Below are 25,202 nucleotides of genomic sequence, written 5' to 3'. Positions count from 1 at the left end.
TTCTCTTTTTTGGAAAATTAATACATGTGTATCTCTAAATGTCTTCATGTTGTTAGCTGCCATTATTCCTCAAAAATGAATGATGACTTTTTTGCATCCCACCTGCACATCTTCTCAAGGCTCAGGGACATTATTCATCCAGGTCTGGGGTTTGATCTCATTAAAAACAATTAATTTTTCATTTGTTATCCTGACCTAGTGTGGATTGCAATTCCTTTTTTAAATTGCTTGTTTAGACTTTCCAATTTTGAAATTATTATTCTGAGTGACAAATATGAAAATAAAATTCCTCTTGAGCAGTTTTGCTTTCTCTTTGTCAGAAACATTCCTTTTTTTTTGGAGATAACTCTGTAATCTAGTCAGCTAAAAGAGGTGAAAATAGATGCCTCTGTGAAAGTGGAAATGGGGGAAAACGTAGTGGACCGCCTTCTATTTTCATAGAAAACCTTATAATACTTGTTATTTCTTTAAACCATGCATATGTATAACTTTTGTTCTTAAGAGAATATGTTTCCTGATAGCAGGGACCATGAGAGTCTTGTTCTATGAAAAGCCCCAGTGTTCCACCTGAAAAAAAAAAGAAAGAAACATTCCTTGTTTTTGTGTCTCTAACGTGTTAAATCAAAATTGACATGTTGCTGTCCTTAGCATTTTGGGGAGTCTTGGTGCATTCTTGTCTGCAGGTTTCCCAACACTGGTCGTACTGATTTATGCCATTTCTCCTATTCACTCTTAGCCCTGCGTCCCTCCCTCCATGTTTTATGAATATGCTGCCTGTGGATCCTTTATCTGAGCTCCTCAATACATCCTCACTGAAGTCAGGTATAAAAGCAGTGTCAGACTGATGTTTTTTAGACCCATCTGTGTTTCTTCCCAGTTGGTGTTTTTGATGATGAAACTAATACCTATCTTTTCCCTTCACAGTTTTAAGTGTGATTTCCCCAAGTCCAGTGTATATGTCTGATAATAACCAATATTCTTGACCATCAAACCCCAAGACGACAGAGTCACTTCCTTTAACATTCAGGTCACCATTATGTACCCATATGTTCTCTTCTTTGTTGGTGATAGGTAAGCCTCAAGTCCAAGTGCATCGTATTCTCAGACTTCTGAGAGATAAAATTACTTCCAAGACATCAATGTACTGGCTGCTCTGTTTTTGTCAGATTAGCCCTCCCAGCAGATATGCAGAGGCTGGACTATCCTTACCCTCCCATAAAGTCAGTATCTTGTTTCCATGCCAACTTCAAGTTTCTATTGAGAAATCAGCATCTATGTTCCTTTTTTGGATAAGTGTTCAACAATGTCACTCCCTTTTATCCTTACAAAAATGTTCCATACCATTTATTTACCTTAACAGATACTTATTAAGCATGTGTGCTTTATTAGTTTGCTAGAGCTACTGTTAACAAAGTACCACGGACTGGGTGGCTTAAACAACAGAAATTTATTTTTTCAGAGTTCTAGAGGCTGCAAGTCTGACATCAAGGTATTAGTAGAGTTAGTTCCTTCCGAGGGCTCTGAGTTAGGGATGTGGTCCAGGCCTCTCCCCTTGGCTTATGCATGGCAGTCTCCTCCCTCTGTCTTCACATCATGTCCCCTCTGTAGGTGTCCATGTCTAAATTTCCTCTTCTTACAAGGATACCGGTTGTATTGGATTAAGGCCCACTCTAATGACCCCATTTTAACTTAATTACCTCTTTAAAATCCCTATCTCCAAATATGGCCACATTCTGAGGCACTTGGGGGTTATGACTTCAACATACGAATTTTGAGGGACATAATTCAGCCCATACTATGTACTATGAGCCAGGCCCTGATCTAGGCCCTGGGAATATAGTAATGAATAAAACAAAGTCCCTGCCCTCATGGAATTTATTCATGCTCTGGTGGGAAGTGGAGAGGATGGGCAATAAATAGATGTTATATCTAAATGCCAGAGAGTAACATTTAGAATCTAAATAGGCCAGGAGATGGAGGGTGACAGTGAGGGGATGGAGCTGGGAGGGAGGGTGTGATTCATTTTTTTCTCTCTTTTTTTTAAATTGAAGTATAGTTGATTTACAATGTTGTATTAGTTTCAGGTATACAGCAAAGTGATTCAGATATATATAGATAGAAAGATATATTCTTTTTCAGATTCTTTTCCCTTATATATTATTGCAAGATACTGAGTATAGTTCCTTGTGCTATACAATAGGATCTTGCTATTTATCTATTTTATATGTAGTAGTGTGTATATGTTAATCCCGAACTGATAATTTATCTCTCCCTACCCCCTTTTCCCTTTGGTAACTGTAAGTTTGTTTTCTATGTCTGTTAGTCTGTTTCTGTTTTGTAAATAAGTTCATTTGTACCTCCTTTCTTAAGATTCCACATACAAGTAATATCATATGATATTTGTCTTTCTCTTTCTGACTTTTTTCACATCTGCTTTATCCATTCATCTGTTGAGGGACATTCAGGTTGTTTCCATGTCTTGGCTATCGTAAGTAGTGCTACAATGAACATTGGGGTGCAAGTGTCTTTGAATTATATTTTTGTCCATATATATACCCAGGAGTGGGATTACTGGATCATATGATAACTCTATTTTTAGTTTTTTAAGGAACCTGCATACTGTTCTCCATAGAGACTGCACCAATTTACATTTGGAAGGGTAGTGATCCTAAAAGAAGTCACTTTTCAACAGAGACATGAAAAAAGTGAGGGACAAGCCATGCGGTTGTATAGTATACATGTATTCCAGGCAGAGGGAACAGCCAAGGCAAAGACCTGAGGCTGTGGCGTGGTGAGCATATTCAAGAAACATGAAGAAAGAAGTCAAGTAGCAGTAAATGACATCAGCACTGTATGGGGTCTTGTAAGGATCTGGAATTTATCCTGAGTAATTGGGAAGCAATTACTTTGAGGTTACAAACAGGGAGCTGACATGGGAAAGAAAACTGTATCAAACTTGGATTTTATGAGATATAATGTACCACACTTTCTGGGAAATATATGCCATTCCTAATAATGCTTAAACAATATTCTGGTATATTTTAATGAAATTAAGAATTTCTTCTGGAAAAGGAATTACCCATCACCCACTTACCTAACAGGGATCTTGTAAGGAGCCTAACAGTCTTATTGTCTCCAATTAAACATTCATATAAAGTATCTCTACCAAGGAGGTTTTTGAACTGGCTTTTTCAGAAGCCTCTTCCTTTATGGCAAGTTTGAAATGAAACTTTGATACATGCTTGTCAATTTGTCTAAGAAGTTGTTTTAATGAAGGAAATCGTATTTACATTTTTGAAGGCTCACTCTGGTTACTGGATAATTCACTGTAGGATTTCCATCTGGGTGTATACCTTCTTCTATTAAAACTGTTTCTTGGGCTTCCCTGGTGGCGCAGTGGTTGGGAGTCCGCCTGCCGATGCAGGAGACACGGGTTCGTGCCCCGGTCCGGGAAGATCCCACATGCCGCGGAGCGGCTGGGCCCGTGAGCCATGGCCGCTAGGCCTGCGCGTCCGGAGCCTGTGCTCCGCAACGGGAGAGGCCACGGCAGTGAGAGGCCCGCATACAGGAAAAAAAAAAAAAAAAAAAAAAACTGTTTCTTCTGCATATTCCAGGCACTGTTCTCTTAACTGTGCTTGTTCTTTCAAAATCTGAATTTACCCCTCAGGTCCTCTGCCTCTAATACAGTCTATTTAAATTACAAGAAGATACATGATTACAAAGTATCTGAAATGCCGACAAAAGCGCATTTCTGATACAAACTGACCTTTCCGCAGCAGTAAATAAAAAGCTTCCTAAACTCTCCTTTTTTTCTGAATTCCCTCTTTAAAATCTAAATTAAGTATACATTGAGTCATCAATAGTTTGGAGCCTGCATAACCAAATAAAACTGATTAGCCCTTTCCTACTTTAGAAAAAAGGCAAACGACAGGGTTTTTCTTACATGATTTACATCTTCTGACCTAAACACAGCATTAGTATTCATTTAGGGAGTCCCAGTAAATATCAAGGAGAAATTACACTGTCAGCAGAATTCACTTCTTGTATCATCTGGTAATACTGAGTTGTTTTCAGTTCCAATTTTTAGATTAAATCTTATTAATGAAAAAGGGCAAACTAGAGGTCCTTAGATAAACCAGGGCTCTACGACATTTTGTTTTGTGTTTGTATATAAAACTTATGAAATTGTCTCCTCATAAATGAGATACAGAAAAGGCAAGGTTTTAAATCATCAAATCAAATCCAGATACAGTTTTCCCTTTCACCAGGATGGGCAAGTACAATATTAGCTATTTTTAGGGCTTTCTCTCTTCCCAGGGCTACCAATGGCCCTGGGAACCAGGTTGAGGCAGGTCCCTGGTTGCCATTGTTTGCTGCAACCCTCCCACCAACTTTGTTCATTGAAGAATAAGTACCTGCGGGAAATATGAATTTATCAGCTAGTTGAGATTTTATTTAGTTATGGAACCCAAAGAACAAATGGGTGAGGGATACGAGGGATGGGTTAGGAAGGAAAGGCAGTAAAGAAGAAGGGAGGGGAAAAAAAAAAGAAAGGGACAGAAAGGAAAGGTAAAGTTCATTTAAAATTTTAATAAGGAATCAGTATATGCAAAGTAAATTGCACTCAAAAGATTATTTACTTTGGGGCCTCCCTGGTGGTGCAGTGGTTAAGAACCCGCCTGCCAATGCAGGGGATACGGGTTCAAGCCCTGACCCGGGAAGATCCCACATGCCGTGGAGCAGCTAAGACCCTGCACCACAACTACTGAACCTGCGCTCTAGAGTCCTCCAGCCACAACTACTGAGCCCACGTGCCACAACTACTGAAGCCCTAGAGCCCATGCTCCCCAACAAGAGAAGCCACTGCAATGAGAAGCCCGTGCACTGCAACGAAGAGTAGCCCCCGCACAATGCAACTAGAGAAAGCCTGCACATAGCAACGAAGACCCAACGCAGACAAAAATAAAAAATAAAATAAAATAAATAAATTTTTAAAAAAAGATTATTTACTTAAAGATAAAATCACATGAACATATTTCAAGTTAGAAATTATTAGTGCCACATTAAGCAACTGGGAAATTAGGGGCTTGCACTGACAGGCAGCACATATACCAAAAATTGAAACTTGGAAATTAGTAATTAATGTCACAGTAGTGATGTATTTTCTTCCAAATGAATTGTACCATTTTTTGCATAGGGATTTCAAGCTTTCTGCATTTAATGTTACTGCTGGTCTTCGTTAACCATAGCTAAATATTTCTAAAATGTTATATTATACAATATACTGAGTCCCTTTCTGTTACCAAAATTCTAACTAAAAAGCATTATAGAAAATGCCTTCACTTTGTTGACTGATTTTTATTTGATAACTCTCATTTGATGGTCATTTGTTTCACAAAATCACCTTAACTTTGATATAGTCCATTATTCTGAAGATACCATTTTCTTTCTTTCTTTTTTTTTTTTTTTTTTTGCTATCAATACTCAAAAATCTACAAGTCACTGTGGGTTACAGCCCCTGAATAGGAAGCATGACTTCACACGTGCCATCCTTCCTTGAGTTCAAACCCTCCATAAAAGGTACTGCTGTGGCTTCCAAGAACCCTAATGTTCTCCCTCCACAAAGCCATAATTGTGCATCTTAGGCATCATAAATCCATGGTGTATAAAGATTGGGGCTGAGTTAGGTGAAAAGGTCAAAGAAAAGCTTGTTCTCCCATATACATCAAATGAATGGATTTAAACGTACTGTAAGTTTAAATACTTGATACATTTTTGAGCTAAGTCACTCGGCATACAACAGGTTACTTGAAGCATTTGGAAAGGTTCAGAATAACAGTGCCAGGCTCAGCCTAGCTCAAACACTGAGGCTTTTTGATATTGACTAAAGATTTAGGCACTAATTATCCATTTTCAAATTTTAAGGTAATTGCAAAGTAGAGATACTGAAAATAATTTCCTAGTTCATGTGCTGTCAATCACCCTGAGTTTGCTGGAGCTTTAACTGCACGGGTTCCATGTCAAAGTGGGCTGTAAGCCAGTCTCTGCAGGAACACTCACTTATTTCCCCTTTGTTATGCTGTAGAAAGTTAAGTGGTAGATTCACTGAACTAAAATAGCATTGATAAACACTGTGGTGCTTTGTGTACACCTAGAGGGGTGGGATAGGGAGGGTGGGAGGGAGACACATGAGGGAGGAGATATGGGGATATATGTTTATGTATAGCTAATTCACTTTGTTATATAGCATAAACTAACACACCATTGTAAAGCAATTATACTCCAATAAAGATGTTTAAAAAAAATCAATAGGAATCCTGCAGGCATTTCTATTGGACATTTAAGTGAAATTTTAAATGTGACCCAGGGTTTCTTTTTGTTTTATTCACATTTATTATTTAAATGTTGCATTTGCAGCCTAACTGTGGTTACCCTAGCCTGATTTTTCGCTTGAGAAGTTGTCACTCAGGCAACCTATAGCCCTAGGCCCCCAAATTAGATCACTCTCTCCATTCACCATGACAATTGTTGATCTTGTCTCATAAAATAATGGTGGATTCAAATCTCCCTTTCAGTGCCATCCACTCCCATCTATCTCCAACTTTTTCCCAGGATAGTTGTTCTCAGAGAATGATAGCAACTACTAACCTCTCTGTAGAAGACAGTTAACGACATATAAAAAAAACCTGGCTCTGGGAGGCTAGCAACCGTGTTGACTGAATCACCATGGATGTTCTCCCTCTCCCTGCGTCCAGAACACACACACACACACACACACACACACACACACACACACACACACAGAGTCATCACTAGAGTTCATGGCCCTTTACTTCAGAAGAGCAGAAACCCAGGTCTTTGTCTGATTTATTGGGCTTTGAGAAAATCACTCACTTATCTACACCTTAATGTTTTTTAAACATTTTTTTTAATGTTTGAAAAATTCTTAGTGGGACTTCCCTGGCAGCCCAGTGGTTAAGAATTCATGCTCTCAATGCAAGGGGCCCAGGTTCGATCCCTTGTTGGGGAACTAAGATCCCCCATACCGCAACTAAGCACGCGCACCACAACTACTGAGCCCATGTGCTCTGGAGCCCGTGCACAGCAAGGAAGACCCAGCACAGCTAAAAATTAATTAATTAATTTTTTAAAAAGAAAAATGTTTAGGAAATATTTAAGGTATACAAAAGGCATAAAAATAAAATACAATGGATAGCTGTGAAATTATCACCTAACTTTAAAAATAGCATAACCATCCAAGTTGAAGTCCCCTTTGCACCCCTCCCAGATAGAGAAGATGACCACCGTCCAGGGTCTGCTGTTTATCTTTCACACACATCTGACTATACAATTACTGAGTCCAAGCTCTTACTGCTTACCCCACAACAGGCCAATAAATCAAGAAATGAGCTGTTAGGGCAAGGAATAGTGATTTTATTCTGAAAGCCAGCAGACTGAGAAGATGGTGGACTAGTATCCCAAAGAACCATCTTCCCTGACTTAAAATTCAGGCTTCTTTTATACTGAAAGGGGAGGGAGTAAAGTCCTGGTTCTGTTGAGAATGTGTTAATTTCTTCTTTCCTGCAGCCACTCACAGGTCAGGATGTTTCCTGTCAACTACACAAAGGTATTTTAGCTTAACACTCATTACATTGTAGGCAGGGTTCTCGGAATGGGCGTTATGTGTAATTTAAACTTATAGGCAACATCCCTTTAGTAATTAACTTGTGGCAAAAGCAATAGAATACAAAGGTTAAAGTAAAAGAAACAGCTCCAATATGGAGTTAGATTTGTTCTTCCCTATTATAATAACTTTCATAGGTGTCTGTGCTATCCAACATAGAGTGTTTTGTGTATATAAAGGTTATAATATTGCATATATTCTTTGGCAACTTGGCTTTTTCCCTTAAGATTGTATTTATGAGTCATATATTGATATGTGTAGTTGTAACTCATTCTTTTTCATTATTGTACAATACCCCATTTTATTTGAATATATCAAAATTTATCTTTTCATTCTCCATTCAATGGATGTTGAAATATTTTCCAATATTATGTTCTTACAAATAACATTGCTATGAAAATTTTTGTATTTATTTCTTTTGCTAAGACAGAGATACTAAGCCAGGAGACTGACCACTTGGGGCACGAATCTGTTAGAATGTACTAAGGGATGTAACTCTCCGGCCCTCAGATTGGCCAGTTCAGGGCCTGGGTTGACCAGAGCCCCTCACTGGTCCACTCTCTCCATGAGCTGCCTCACCTTTTTATGGCAGTGCATGCAGTGAAATAGGAACCAAAGTCATCTATTCCCACGCTCATTTGGGACACTGAGAATAGAAATGAGATCTTACTGTTTACAATAACATGGTTTTGTTATTTCACTACATTAGCATTACTTTACTTCCCAGAGGTCTTTTTCTTTTTTTCTTTTTTTCCGTTACTCGGGCCTCTCACAGTTGTGGCCTCTCCCGTTGTGGAGCACAGGCTCCAGACGCACAGGCTCAGCAGCCATGGCTCACGGTCCCAGCCGCTCCACAGCATGTGGGATCCTCCCAGACCGGGGCACGAACCCGTGTCCCCTGCATCAGCAGGCGGACTCTCAACCACTGCGCCACCAGGGAAGCCCTCCCAGGGGTCTTTTGCTCAGACAAATTAATAGATTGTTCGTAGCAGAATTTTCCCAAAAGACTCATTAACTCTTCAATGGAAAACATCAGCAGTTTGTGCCCTAATGTTCTTTGAATCTCTTGCCTCAAAATCCTCACCTTGCTGTTTCCATCATCCTGAACTGTTGTATCATGATCCTTACCCAATCATAATCAAGCTCCCACAATGAAGTAGCTGCCTTAAAATTCCCATTTCCCAATAAATTCTGATTTTGCCTTTCCCCTTCCCAAATACTGCCAAAGTTCTGTCAGTGGTAAGCAATAAACTAAGCTTTGTCTTATCAACAGGTTGTGTGTGTGATCTTAGGGGAGCTGGTATTTGCATTCAGAGGAATATTTTGCTGTCACATGACATGACAGCAAAAGCTTTGAGAAGCATGGCTATAGAGTACAACCTAGGTGTGGAATGACTGAATCTCAGGATAAGTGCATTGTCAGCTTCACTATATACTGGCCCACTGTATCAATTTAAGCCTTGTTTTCTCATCTGTAAAATAAAATGGTTGGACAAAATGATGCTTAAATTCTGTTTTGATCTTAAAAATGGTTTCATCTTCTGATTTCTAACAGGAACTCACTCTAAGAACAAAAAACATTACACTGATTTTACACACATACGTACATATTTGTGTGTGTGTGTGTGTGTGTGTGTGTGTGTATAGCAAAGCCTTATCTACCTTATCTTGTAAGGTAAGATATTTTTAAATGACTTTGATTAAGAAAGAAAATAAAACATAGGGAAGAAAAATGACCTACTTACTGTTTTTTGATGATCTAAGAAGTGAAAAAAAAGAACCAAGCCTCCAAGCCTTCTCCAGAATATCACATAAACACACCTCTTTTCATAAGTTCTATTGATAGGATATCTACAGCAGGAATATCAAATACATGACACGTGTGCCAATGCCTCCCTCTTCCTTGCATATGGCAGACATTACAAAGCAATCACAGCACTCATTCCACAGCCCGAAGTCTATTTCAGAATCCTTCTCAGCACACCATTCTAGACAGCCAACACCAATAACCTCAGGTTGGTACTCAAGATAATATCTATTGACTCTTCCTTGTTTGTCTCTTCTTCTCCAGTCCAAGCAACCTGGTTTGCTTTTTGCCTTCCCTAATTGCCAGGTCATTCCTTCCCTGGATGCTCTGATGATATTCTTTCCCCATCTAGGATTCCCACTTCTCTCACTTTACCGTCCTCATGGCCATTTTCAAAGTTAAATTCAAGTCAAATCTCTTCCAAGAAAAGTTTCATCTGCAACCCCACATCATGGTAACATGTCCCACGCATAAACTCTAGTGGAACTTCAGCCTACAGCCACCCGCAGTGATTTGTCATTCTCCACACATAAGTGCCCTTCAGTGCTTCTGTGCCTTTGCATATGTTTTCCTGAGACCTGGAATCTCTTCTCTCCTTTCTCAGCCAGGCCAATGATCACTTCAAGATTAAGTTCAGATGTCACCTGCTCTTTAAACTCTGAAAGAAAATGCCTCCTTCTTCAACAGTTAGACATTCCCTTTCTTCGGCTCCCAAAGCATCCTTTGCTTTCCTCCATTATAGCAAGTATCCTGTTGTCATGGAGTTGTTTAATTGTCTTTCTTCCCCAAGAGACAGTGAGTCCCTTGAAGGCTGGGATTTGCATTCACATCACCTATCACAGTACCAGGTGCAGGATTAGTAATCAAGAAATGCTTGCTGAGTTGAAATGAAATGAAATAAACTAGATTTATTTCAACTTATAGAACTTGCCCAACTTTCTCAGGAAAATCTCAATTTCAAAAAATTGTACGATTTTATTTAATGTTACTCATTAATATATAACCATGATTTCAGTTTATATAATTCTGTCAGAATTTTCCTATAAATAAATTCACAGATCAGGAGAAAAATCTTTTCCCAGATCCTATGTCCTCATCTTGGGTTTGAGGGGTATTGTTGCTGATACCACATTTGCTGCAATTGGGAACACGGCTTGCAGCTGCTTGCCCCTTTCCCTACCTCACCACCAAACTTGGAGCTGATTGCAGAGCAAGCAAACAGACTCACTGGATGGTTTTTGATGTACTCACATACAGTCATCTGAAAGGAATGGAGAAAACATGATAACCATCTAATGGGGCTTGCCACTGCACTCAGGAACAATCTCTCAGGTCAGCATAACTGTAAAAGTATAAGGACAGGTAGGAAAGAACCTGACACTTTACCCAGCACATATGCTGGATGCTTGAGGGAACACTAAAGAAAAAAAAACAAATGAACTCTTTGGAAATGTATTGCCTGGTTGGTTAAGAGTAGAAAGGGGGTGGAATCAGGTGTCTCCTTGAGTAATTGTTTTTTGCAGTTGGGTCATTTTATTAATTTATTTATTTATTTAGTAAAACTAAATTTATTTATTTATTTTCGGCTGTATTGGGTCTTCGTTTCTGCACATGGGCTTTCTCTGGTTGCGGCAGGGGCCACTCTTCATGGCAGTGTGCGGGCTTCTCATTGCAGTAGCTTCTCTTGTTGCAGCACACGGGCTCAGTAGTTGTGTCTCGTGGGCTCTAGAGCACAGGCTCAGTAGCTGTGGCGCCTGGGCTTAGTTGCTCCGTGGCACGTGGGATCTTCCTGGACCAGGGCTCAAACCTGTGTCCCCTGCATTGGCAGGTGGATTCTTAACCACTGCACCACCAGGAAAGCCCCTCAGGTCATTTTTTAAAAGGAAAGTGTATGGGAATTGGTGATGAAGATGAAGAGTAGCTGAGAGACAGGACATTTCTACTCCCTGGATTCTATTTTGCAGGCTTTTTTCAGATATTGAAGTTGGAAAAATGAAATGATATTAGAATTAAAACATTTTCTCCATTAAGATGATCAGCAGAAAGGGTTCACCTTGACTATAGGGATTTGGCGATTATGTACAACTAGCCCTAAAGTGGGAAGGCCAAGACTTATAGGGAATCACCAAACAACTGTCAGATCATGCTCCATCAATCTAATTTCACCATTAGGGTAGCCAAAGCAACTGGATTGATAATATTACGACTCTATGTTGTCTTGGAAACAAAATGACTCACCTCAGTATGCAGCTGATTAATTGCACAGCAATCACATTGCAAATAATGCTCTGGCTGGATTGTATACCTGACAGTTTTTGGACACCAGAGTAATTAGAATTCTAGGCAGGTTTTCTATCACAGAAGTTTAAAGAGACTTGGCCAACACAAAGGACTGAGTTACTATATATTTGAAATTACACAATTTTCTATTTCCTTGGTCCCTTCCCAAACTCACAATTGCTTTCAATAGAGTTGCCTGTTTAATTGCTTTCTCTGCAACCAGCAAGACTGCTTATTTTAATCTAGAAACGAAAGGTACTGATTAAAAATACAGCATTTTAACCACTTATGTATATACAATTTCTGAAGAAGTTATGTACATTTTTTATCCTGTATCCTTTTGAAAACAGCATAAATATTTGGTTAGATGGTTTAATTTTGAGGTAGTAAGCAATTTACCTCAGTCCTATATAAGAGGTCATGAATGAGAATCTGAATAAAGGAAAATCTTAATGCAGCTGTTAGAAAGCAAAATGAAGGAAACAGAAGGTTTAAGGATGCTGTGATTGTTCTTTAAAAGTAAAAGAAAAGCAAAATGACTGGGGGAAGAATTTAGAAGAGTAAATAATTATGACGAAGAAATAACCAGTGAGCTCCCCACCGTGTAACCCATATTCTGCCTCATTCTTTCTTTTCTCTTAGAGGAGACAACCCTCCTCCCTGGCCAGTTCCGTGCTTTGGAGCCTTTACTCTCACCCATCTCTGAAACCTTCTTTCCAACAGAAGTCAACTTCTCCCTTTCAACTGGATCTTTCCCATCAACAACTATACCTGCTCCAGATCAGCCCATCTTAAAAAAAAAATCATCTCGTTACTCTACAGCATTTAATTCCTCTGCTTCCCTTTACAGCTAATCTCTTGAAAGAGTTGTCTAAACCCAGTTTCCATTTCTCACCTCTCATTCACTAAAAGTAATACCTATAAACTTACTGGTCTCTGATCTCTTTGCCTGCTTTGCTCTTTCTGCCTTTAACAGACCCTGTGATAAATCTCAAGACTGTGCCCTCTACCACATTCTTTTCTTCTTCTTTGTTCTCTTCTCAGACAATTTCATCCAGACCTATGCGCTTGACTAACAGTTCTAGACCCTAAGACTCTCAAGGTCAAACCTCTCTTCTGAGCTTGCTAACAGTATGTCTAACTCCCATTCTGAAACTGACAATTGAACAGCTTAAAGGCATCTTGGTCTCAACCTGTACAAGACTGAACTCGTTATCTGCCCCCAAAACCTAATCTTATTCCAGTGTTCTCCACCTGGAGAACTGCATGGCACTGAACCAGAATCCTTGCTTAACTATTTCTCAAATACGCCCACTGCTGACCACATCCAGTGCCACTCCCCTAACCCACGTTACCCCTTCTCTTGCAAAGTCTTCTGTAATGGCCCACTACTAACTGGTCTCCTGACACTCTAACCCTCCTCCAACACACTCTCCACATAGCAGCCTGGGTGACATTTTCAAAACCAAAGTCTGATGATGGTAACACCATGATAAACACCATTATTGACTTCTCATAAATCATAAATTGAAGATTGAAAGTCTCCTTGTGGACCACAAGGTCCTGCATTTCTGGCCGCTGCCCACCTTTCAAAGCATCAAATAGGGGACTTCCCTGGTGGCCCAGTGGTTGAGACTTCGCCTTCCAGTTCAGGAGGTGTGGGTTTGATCCCTGTGTGGGGAGCTTAGGTTGCACATTTCTTGCGGCCCAAAAACCAAAACATAAAAAACAGAAGCAATATTGTAATAAATTCAATAAAGACTTTAAAAATGATCCATGTCAAAAAAAAAAAAGCATCAAATTATACCATCCTCTGCCTCGTTCTCTAATCTCCAACCTCACTGATATCTTCCTTCATTCCTGGAGTTCAGCAATTTCTCTCTACTGGAGAGACATGGCACACGCCACGCTCTCTGCATGAAATGCTCTCTTCCTCTCCTCACCCCCACCTCCAGCCCACGCGTCCTTGATGCTTCAGCTAAACCATCGCTTTCTCCCAGAAGATTCCTTGCCACCCCATTCTAAGTCAGGCTCCTTTGTTCTACATTTTCACAGAAACTCACTCTTCCTTTGAGAATTTAGCTATGCTTATAACTATACATCCACTAGTACATTCATTTGTTCAATGTCTATCCCACCCACCTGCCTGAAAGCTCCATAGGAGCAAGCTCTAGATCTGCTTTTGTTCACCACTCTTTCCAAGGAGCCTAGCAAAATACCCAGCACATAAAGTCAGTTAATAAATCATGTGTTTAACAAAGAAGTGTTTTAAAAATATTTCACCATATTTTATGTTTCTGCCATTGAAAGTGTGATCAGGGACTTCCCTGGTGGCTCAGTGGTTAAGAATCCGCCTGCCAATGCAGGGGACACAGGTTGGAACCCTGGTCCAGGAAGATCCCACATGCCGCGGAACAACTAAGACCATGCGCCGCAACTACTGAGCCTGCGCTCTAGAGCCCGTGAGCCACAGCTACTGAGTCTGTGCACCACAACTACTGAAGCCCGCGTGCCTAGAGCCCGTGCTCCACAACAAGAGAAGCCATTAAAATGAGAAGGCGGCTCACCGCAACAAAGACCCAACACAGCCAAAAATAAATAAATGTATTAAAAAAAAAAGTGAGATCAAATATCCCAGAATGGCTGTGGGAGGACTCACACAACTGCTCTGTGTGAAGGCAGGTATCACAAATGTTGCATAAATGTTCTGGAAGCTGTGAGGGATTACTGAGTCCATTTATTTTGAGGCAAAGAGTTGGAGAATCCATTGAACAATTCCCCAATTGTCACTGTGCTCAGTGAGAGAAATTACTAATGGGAATGTGCTGTGACCATAAATGTGTAGAAGGAATAAAAGGTTGTACTCTTTTTTTGTGTCGAATCCTCTCAATTTATAAAGTAGATGAGGTCCAGGAAGGCAAAAAGAGGTGTCCAAGTTCCTATAATGTAGGACCAATAACACCACTTTATTTGTATCCTTCCATGTACCTAACATTGGGCTCTGTTCTCAGAGGACATATGATAAAGCATATTAATTAAAAGGAACATGGGAGGTATACAATAAGTAGTACTTATTTAACACACATTTATGCAGCACATTCTACTTCTTGGACCTGGATAAGTACTGCAGAACTGAAAACAAGACAGACATGATATCTTCCCTCATGGATCTTACAGTAATTAAAATAATTATAGTTTGTGAGAGTTTTGCTATAAAGTGTATAAACAAGGCAAGGTGACACACTAGTGACAGGAGGAAAAAGCAGACTGGCCAGGGAAGACCTCTCTGAGGAATGACATTGGAGCTTAGACATAAAAAATGAGGAGTGACCAAACCTGTGAAGAGACTGTGGGATAATTTCAGTGGAAAGAGAATTCCAGGTTGAAGCAGTAGCACATGCTAAGGCCCTAGAAGTACAAGAACTTTTCTCCTTGAAGGCAAAGAAAAGCAATGTGGTTGGGAGGTGGTGGTTAGTGGGCACATACTGTGGGATGAGGCTGGGGACACTGCTAGGAGCCAAATCACCCAGGGCTTTGAAGCCTATGGCAAAGGAGTTTATATTTTCTTCTAAGAACTAATCATGGCCACTGAGAGGTCTTCAGTCTGCTAAGTGGAGGTAGAATGGTGACATGCCCTGATTTTCATTTTTGAAAGACTACTCTAGCTGCTGGGAGAAAAAGTTGATTTTAGACAGGCCATTTAGGAAACTATTGCTGAGGTCCAGGCAAGAGATATTAGTGTCTTGGGTTATTGTGATGACAGTGAAGATGAAAAAGTAAATGCTTATGCAATGTGTTTGGGGAGAAGAAAGACAGCAAGAAGGAGAAATGGCGGTGGAAACGATGATCAAGGAGTTAAAGTCTTCAGTGAACGAGTGACCAAGAGGTCAGTAAACGACAGCTTCAGAAAGGGTTAGTGGGTGGTGTAGCTGAACATCATAAGATAAAAGGAGCTTAGGGCTTTGAATGAGAAAGAAGAAATCATTTAAATATGACCATGAGAAGTAAGGAGCATGCTTACTACCTCTCATGGGGCATGAGAGAGAAAAAAGAAGAACAAGAAAAGAAAACAGCCTCCACTAGAGAGGGTTTCAGGGGAAATTGTTTTAGAAGGGGACAAACTAGTTTTCAGTTAAGGCATGGAGATGAAAGGAATGCTCATCTACAAACAGAGTCTGTTGATCACAGATCAGGAGTTCCAGAGGACACAGTGAGAGAATTTAGAGGAAGAGGAGGGAAGCTGTGGGGTTTGAGATCAACAGCATGACATGAGAATACCTGTCCTTAGAGAAACAACGGTGGCCTATGGACCCTGGGACTTCTGCAGGGACTGCAGTAAACTGGGACCTGAGGTACGACAAGATGAGAGGCTCATGAGAAAAAGGACAATAAATTCAAGTCATGATCCTGAACAAGTGACTTGACAGCACAAAGGTTTCCAGGTGACTTCTCCCTCCTACAACTCATACAATAGTAGGTCTGGGTGATATGGTCACTTGGTACCACCCCTCCATCCTGTAAGGACAATGACTCCTGTGACTAGGGTCCAGAGGAATACTCTCTCTCAGATAGCTGGAAATGGAGTTTCATAGCTGCCTTTTTCCTTAGACATAATTAATTGGAACACAGGTAGGCACCTGCTCCAATCCAGGCCAATTCAAGTCTATTCCTAGAATCTTTCTCTTTATAATAGGGAGTCCTTCACTGGGGATAGAAGTCATTAGATATAAAACATGGCATCTGTGGACAGCTATTTTTTCAATCATGCAGAGACAGCCAGTCCAAATGAGAACTGTTCAACTCTTTCTTGAGTGTCATGAGTCAATAAACGTATCTTTATGCCTAAGATAAAGTTGGGTTTCTGGCCCTCAAAACCAAGAGTACTAACGTGAAACCAAAGGCTAATAGCTAATGCACGAATTCTGTAACCTTCTGCTATTGACCATAACAAGACATAGTGTTAACAGCCCCATAAAGTTAGCTAGTAAATTTTCTCCACATCAGTGTGAGGGAGCCATAAAAGTGGGAAATACTAATGCTACTATGTATTAGCCAGGGTTCTTGAGAGAAACAGAACCAGTAGGGAGTGTGTGTGTGTGTGTGTGTGTGTGTGTGTGTGTGTGTGTGTGTGTAGAGAGAGAGACAGACAGAAAGAGTGAGGGAGAAAATAAAGAACTGGCTCAGACAATTCTGGAGGCTGATAAGTCCAAAAATCTGCAGTCGGCAAACTAAGACCCAGGAGACCCAGCGGCATAGTTCCAGCCTGGAGGCCCAAGAAGAGCATATATTTCAGTTTGAATGCAAAGGCAGGAAAAAACTGATGACCCCACTCAAAGACAGCCAGGTAAAAGGAATTCTCTCCTATTCAGCATTTTTATTCTATTCAGGCCTTCAGCTGATCAGATGAGGCTCACCTACATTAGGGAGAGTAATCTGCTTTCTCTACCAATTCAAATGTTAATCTCATCCAGAGACACCCTCACAGACACACCCAAAATAATGTTTGACCAAATATCTGCCCCATCCAGCTGACACATAAAATGAACCATCACACTACAAAATCTTACACAGCTGCCTTCCGGAGGTATGACTGCTTTGCATTGTGTTGAGGGCTGCAGGATATATTAATACTGCTATTGAGTAGATCCAGATGCCAGGAAGTTGTGCTTGCCATGGTGACCTTGGACTTACCTCTCAGGTTAGGTAAAGTCCTGATGAAGAAATAGCAGAGGTAGGGAAATTGTGTGGATGAAAGAAAGAAAACACCCTGAACTGACATTGCTCCCTAATTTGAGCGAGGAAACTATTTTAAGTAAGGGGAGTTGTGAACATTTGGAAAACTCTATAAAGTAGTTTGTGTAAGTCCATAAAGCAGCAACTGCTTTAGGAAGGTTAATTGGAGGAGACTGTACTCCAGGAGAGCCAAGTTGGTAGGGTGAAAATTTCATAATCTGGGCAGAATACAAAAAAATCACCAGGGTAAGGCTTGAAATGGTATCAAAAAGAGTGGGAACCTGATTCCAAGGCAAAAACTAAAGCCTAGAGAGAAATCCCTCAGTTTAAGCATCTGTAGAATGGATATAATAATAGTGTGTGACTTATAGGATTATTCTGTAGAATGGATATAACAATAGTGTGTGACTTAGAGGATTATTATGAGGATCAAATAAATCCCACTTTTATGGCTCTCTCACACTGTTGTGTAGGGGATTTGCCAGTTTATTCTATGCGGGCTATCACACTATGTCATGCTATAATCAATAGAAGAAGACTACAGAATTTGTGTATTAGCTATTGTTCTTTGGGTTGTGAGGACTGAATAATGCAAGAAACCATTAGCAACTACCTGGCATGTTGTAATGGGTTATTTACCTCTGTAGCACTATGCCTATCCCAAACACTGCCTGCTGCCCGTGAACTAAGGGGCAGGGGCACCACAGAAGATGTGAAGGACAAGAGCTATGGGATCAAAGATAAAGGCTGAGGGTCCAAGGACCAAGCCTTTAGGGGAGACTTTTCTGAAATTTCTCGAGTAGTGGCAGCTTTAAGATCCCCATCACAGGGATGTCTTTGCATATTGGGTTTAGGGGGCTTCCCTGGGCCTCGTTTTGTTACCGCTTCTTTTTAATGTTCAACATTCTTTCACAGCAATGATCTCATCTGTTCATAGAACATCCCTGGGAAGATTACAGAGAGGAAACCATGGTCTTCATTGTACTGAGTCCTAGAGCAGTTTAGGGACTTGATGCAGATAAATGATCAAAAGCAAAGTCAAGACCCAAGCCCGGGGACTTAACCCCCAGGTCTCATACTCTTTCCACAAAGCCACAGCAGACTGGTTTTGCCCTCTCCTATGCTATAGTTGACATACTAAATATCAAATAAAGTTTCAATGTTCAGTTCAGCTCATGTATTTTTGAGCACTTACTATATGTTCTTGCTCGATGCTATGGTGAAAATGAAGGGCTGATGTAGTTAATCAGAGGGGCACCAAGTATAACTCCAAAATACCTCTTGAATTGTCCACTTCTGCAGCCCTGGCCACTGCCTCTATTCAGACTCTGCCTCACATACCATAAGAATCATCTGTTCTCTCTGTCTCCAGCTGCTCCAATCTTCCGACTGTCACTATCATTTATACCCACTTCAAAACTGGTTATTGTCTCCATTGAAAACCTTGACGGTACCCCAATCACATTGGCAGGGTTCTTAAATCCTGGTTGCACAGTAGAATTACCAGGGCATTATATGTCCAGGCCCTGTCCCAGATATTCTGACTTTAATTGGCCTGGGGTAGCGCCATCATTCTTTTGGTTTTAATCTCCAGGTGCCACTAAAGTCAAGCCAAGGCTGAAAGTCTTTGGTCTACCAAATAAAGCCAGATCCCCTGAGCATTACATCTGAAGCCCTTCACAACTGGGCAGGAACTGGTATTTCTTGTCTTATCTCTCCCCTTGTACATCTGTTATTATAATAATATTTTAAAATACCTGTCAATCCTGTTAGACTGTGAGTTTCTCAAGGGCAAAACCCCCGTCATTCACCTCTGTATCCTTACTATTCATCATAACACCTTACAAACGGTAGGTGCTTAATGAATGTTGGTTGGATGGGTAGATGGTAGTGGGTGGGTGGGTGGATAGATGGATAAATTCTGAACTAACCTAATCAGGAATCTATGGGCCCACACTCCCAGAGCTGAATTATCAGGACTAAGAACTAAGGTTCTTACATCAATGTGCCTCTACTATTTGCTCCAGAAAATTCTTGCCAAGGAAAATAAGAGTGTAAAGGGTGTAAACACTTGATCCACCAATCCTAAATATTGAACTTGAACTTCGCTTGATCCCAATCAGATCCCCTTATGGAAATTCCACCTACTTTCAATCAGACTTTCAAATGCTATGAATTTCTGCCTCTGACCTCTCTCTTCCTAGATCCTAGACATTATCAAGGGGGTGTTCTCCCTATTTCAGTAAGTGATAAACTCACCTTTGTTTGAGCAATAGGTTATTCTAATGGTCTTTTGGAGGTGTCAAGAATCAACACCTAAGTTCTTTTCCATTCTTACAGTGTGGCGTTGGGTAAGTCAGTTACATCGTCAAATGTTTCTAAATGGAAAATGAATCCAATAATACTTATCACTTGTCTCTCTCACAAAATCATTGGAGAATGGAATGTGCTATAATTTTCTATGGCACTTTCTATCCGAGGATCTCAAAGCATTTTATTTCTGCCAAATGCAAATATATTTCATGATTAATAGCATTGCTTCTGAAAGTCACAGAGAAAAGGATTTCATAGCTCCGAGTACTGCACTGTCAAACTCAGCATTGTCTAAATGCAATGACTTTATCATACCATTACACAAGAGCAAGACAATGGGGGGCTTCCCTTCCCTGGTGGCGCAGTGGTTAAGAATCCGTCAGCCAATGCAGGGGACCCTAGTTCGAGCCCTGGTCCAGGAAGACCCCACATGCCGCGGAGCAACTAAGCCCGTGCGCCACAACTACTGAGCCTGCGCTCTAGAGCCCGTGCTCTGCAACAGAGAAGCCACCGCAATGAGCAGCCTGTGCACCACAACAAAGAGTAGCCCCTGCTCACCGCAACTAGAGAAAGCCCTTGTGCAGCAATGAAGACCCAACGCAGCCAAAAATAAATTAATTAATTAAAAAAAAATTTTTAATGACAATGGGAAGGATTATGAGCATAAACTTGCTGCTAGTTTCCTAATTGAGAAGTAAAGAATGCCTCTCAACTGCTGATTTCTTTACTTGACTTCATTAGAAAATCACACATGGATGGATTCATAATTACTCTTAAATTACAAGCACTTGTTCTTGTTTATTAATGTTACCAAACTGAGGAGCAGTACAGGTGTCTATGATATGTCAATTTCAAAAAAAAAACAAAAAACAAAAAACCCTGGACTATTCTGTCTTTATCCTTCACAGGGAGAAAAAAACAATCTACCTTAACAAAAGGGTAGATAGAAAACAAAAAACATTGAATATTGTGGTTTTGTTTTAAAGAATCATAAACCCAGCTGCATTGGACGCCAGTAAAATCTGATTACAGAACAGAGCAGTATTAGAATTTCTGTGCAACAGAGTGTTGGTTTTGGAAGTGTTCCTTTCCCAGTTCTTGTGGGAAAGGAACAAAGAAATGGTTTAGAGCATTAGCTGATTGTTAGAAAAAGACTCTACTGAATTTCTGTTTATCACTACATATGAGGTGTGTGTAATTCAAAAGGTACAATTTGGCATTCAAATAAAAATACTGGATTTAATGGACAACATAGAAAAAAATAAGAGAAATGTGATGTCTCCTATGAACTTGAGATAATTGCTTTATCCTTACCAAGATTTAGTGAAACTGGATTTGTAATCGCTAAAGAGTATCTTGCAGGAAATCTGTGGTGTATAGCACCTTTCTAATTTGTACTAATTGACTAAAACACTCATGATGAATTATAAAATTTTGTGAATTGAAGAAATAAAATAACTATTAAGACTCCAAGGCAATGAATCCAGCCAAGTGTCTTCATTGTGACCAGAACGTATCCTAGCAACATAATAAACTCTTCAGTGATAACAAAGAACAGATAATAGTTAAAGCAAATAACTGCTCATATATAGTTTTGTATTCTATTTTTGGTTCTGATACTAATTTGTAGCCCTAGTATGTCACTAATCTACCTTCATGTGTCCAGGTCTCTTTCCATAAAATTAAAGGAGATTTTGAGGGATATTCAGCAAAAATGCAAGGAGCCAGACTAGGTTAAGTAAGATTAATTTAATTCAAATTTGAAGTCAATAAAAAAGGCGGGTAAATGTCAAGGAAAGCTCAAACCTCCCCTTATCCACCGATTCCAGATTTCACAAAACACGGCTTGTTCTTTTGATAGTGTCCAGAGAATAGCCTTTCTTTTTTTTTAATTATAAATTTATTTATTTTATATTTGGCTGTGTTGGGTCTTCGTTGCCATGCGCGGCTTTCTTTAGCTGTGGGTTGCGGTGTGCCAACCTCTCATTGTGGTGGCTTCTCTTGTTGCAGAGCACAGGCTCTAGGGCACACGGGCTTCATTAGTTGCGGCACACGGGCTCAGTAGCTATGGCTCGCAGGCTCTAGAGAACAGGTTCAGTAGTTGTGGCGCACAAGCTTAGTTGCTCCGCGGCATGTGGGATCTTCACCAACCAGGGCTCGAACCTGTGTCTCCTGAATTGGCAGGCGGATTCTTAACCACTGTGCCACCAGGGAAGCCCGAAACTAGACTTTAAACTCTCATTTTAAAGTATTGTCAAAGCCCAGCCACGCGGAGCAATAGTGATTTTTTTTCCTGTCTTTCTACTAACAATTCTTTATCCCTATTCCCTTCCTTCAGCTTTCACAACAGGATGATTTCTGGAGCCAGTTAGGGGCAAGGGAAAACAATCTGGGGCCTCATCTGTCTCCCTTCCAGCTCCTCTCCTCCAAGCATCTGTCCCACTCTGTGTACCACCTTGTTACAAAAAAGGACAAGGTAAGCTAGATCCTGGAAAACTGCCATCACCAATGCCTCTTCTGTCCCCCCCCCCCCCCCCACGCATGGATGCCAGTAAAATCCCTACATTTGGAATCCACTCCTGGGCATGCCATAAAAATGTACTATGAGAAAGCATGCAGTGAATTTTTCTTCTCTATTAAGGGAATGTTATTAATTCTTTTAAAAAAATAATGTATCTTTGTTCTCCTCTAGGATATTTATTTCTCACTGCTAAAGAATCCAAGCCCAAACATTGCAATGAGTCCACAAGAACTCAGCTATTAAAAGCTACACTCACATCTTACCAAAGGTGACTCCTTGGTGGCCATTCTTAGCATTCGTTTCGGCAAATGAAAATGCATCTCAGACAGAAGCAAAGCACTCATTTACAAGTTAGCTCCCTTGCAGTTAATATATTGTTGGTAGGATTTAATGCTCTCATTATCTTTCATTATTTACAGCCAATGTATTAATATTCCATGAAATGTTTCCCCTGAAATGATTTTAATCTTCTTATTTACCTTGTTCTAAACTCAACCACTTTATATAATGAACTTCTTCCCCCTAATTAACTGTTTATGGGGAGCCCACACTACCCTGACAGGAAGTTATTACTAACATGAAGTGTTCAAATGGCCCTGGTAGGGAGCTGGGATGCCGGTAGTCTCGGTATTCACGGTTCCATCAATTCTTTCATAACCATGAGCTTAGATTCTGAGTAGCAATACTTTCTAACAGATACCTTAAAACCTGGACCAGTGATTGATTATCTACATGTCCCAAACACAATCCCTTCAGTCGTGTCTAGGACTGCAACAGTCAACACTAGAAATGCATTTATTAAATCAAACAGCTCTTACTGATATACCTACCAAGACACTGTCACTGTGCAGGGCACTAGAGATTAAAGGATATAGAAGCCACAGTCACAGGGGTACCAAAATCATACAGGCAAGCAGAGGAAATTCCACAGGAAAGCTATTTCTAAAAATATAAGATATGAAAGATATTAAAACTGTGCACACACAAAAAATCATAAAACATTATGAGAGTAATTGTTCAAATAAGTCAACTAGACAGTTCAGAACAGTAAGAGATCACTGTGGGCTAGAATGAGCTGGGAAGGCTTTGCTGTTTTAAAGATGCTGCAGCAAAATCTTGAGGAAAGGGCGGGTTGGATGGTTACAGGTGGAGAAGGACATTCTTAGTCATTGCAAGTCACTCTTTTACCGCGTCCCTATTATGTGAGTACCAGTAAGCTCAGGGCGGTACCTGCACTAACTCATTTATACTGCAAAACTTACAGTAAGTAGTTCTTATAGCTTGATTTTTTTTCAAAAGACAACTAAAGCACAGAGAAGTCACACAGCTAATCTGTAGCAGAGCCATAGTCTGGACACACTGTAACTCCTAAATCAGTATTTCCATTCTACTATAATGTGTCCCCATTCGGCACTAGGAGGAAACGGAGTGAGAGAGAACTTGAAGACCTGACACTCTAAATAGATGGGTTTGACTGCACGAAAGGGCCTAAGAAGTTGAACCAAGAGAGATAAGGATACAAAGGTGAACCTTGGAGGGCGCCGGATGGCATGAAGCCTCCTTCTGGGCAGACCCACAACACACTGTGATGGAATGAACTCCCCGCAGAGGTCACACGCCACAAGCTCCCCAGCCAGGAACAGGTGCCACTTGCCTTGGTAACTTTGCATTTATTCCTGTCCTTTCAGCTTCGAAAAACAGTCAGTTTAGACAGTTTCAAGCCACTTGTTCTACAAGACAAAGCCTCAGAATATCACAGCTGGAAGGACCCAGAGAGATGGTCTAAGGCAAGCCCCTTCACGATCTGAGTGAGTTCTTTCTCTCCCTAACCTAAGCCTTTCATCACCTGCATCAAAATTTACATCACAGTTGAGAACTAGATATAAGACTCTGCCTTCTGGCTGTGTGATCTCAGACCCAAGACTCAACCTTTCTGTCCCTAAATCTTATCCATGGAATGATCTTTGTATTTGCTGCCCAGACAGCTTATGCATCTGTAAACCCCTCTTCAGATGTTTGATGTCCCAGCCTCAAAATGTTCTTGGAACATCATTACTCAGCTGGGAAAACTATATAGAGGAGTTCCCCAAACACTTTGCCTATAAGAACTCTCATCTAATATTTTAAAATGCTAAGAGTTCTCTCCTGTGAACTTCCCTGGTGGTGCAGTGGTTAAGACTCCCTGCTCCCAATGCAGGGAACCAGGGTTTGATTCCTGGTCAGGGAACTAGATCCCACATGCATGCTGCAACTAAGGAGCCCGAGAGCCACAACTAAGACCCAGTGCAACCAAATATAAACAAATAAATAATTTTTTTTTAAAGAGTCCTCTCCCACTATGGCAGGTGTTTGTTTTGTACCTGTTGAATGAGAAAATAATGACCAAAACTTCTGCTGATATAGGCACTTTTTAGAGTGAATTTGCATTTCACTGTTTGGAACAGCATCTACACACAGTTGAAAAATAAAATTACCAATCCATGGGAGCCATTGTATTTATTCAGACTGTGGAAAATACTGACCTTCTAATAGATTTACCTTTTCGCATTGATACTAAGGTCTTTCCAAAGATATTCAGCCCTCAGATTGCAAACCACTGACCAGAGCTATTTAACTAATTTGGTAATTATTATCCTCAGAAAGTTAATTTTTCCTACAGTTTCCTCATTTTATGGCACAGGATGTTAAATGCCACTGCTAAAGCAACCACACGGAGAGTGTGGTTTGTTTGATGTAGGCACCGTAGATTACAAATATAAAGATCCTTAACTCACCTTCAGAGCACAACAGTATTCTGGTAAAGAATCTAGAAAGCAATTGCTTAAAGGGCAGAACTCGTCTTTGGTTGTTTGCTAGTTTTCCCA

Source organism: Kogia breviceps, chromosome 1, assembly GCF_026419965.1.
Source record: "Kogia breviceps isolate mKogBre1 chromosome 1, mKogBre1 haplotype 1, whole genome shotgun sequence".
NCBI classification, from domain to species: Eukaryota; Metazoa; Chordata; class Mammalia; order Artiodactyla; family Physeteridae; genus Kogia; species Kogia breviceps.
The sequence above is the reverse complement of the archived record's forward strand: the minus strand, read 5'-3'. Positions refer to the sequence as shown.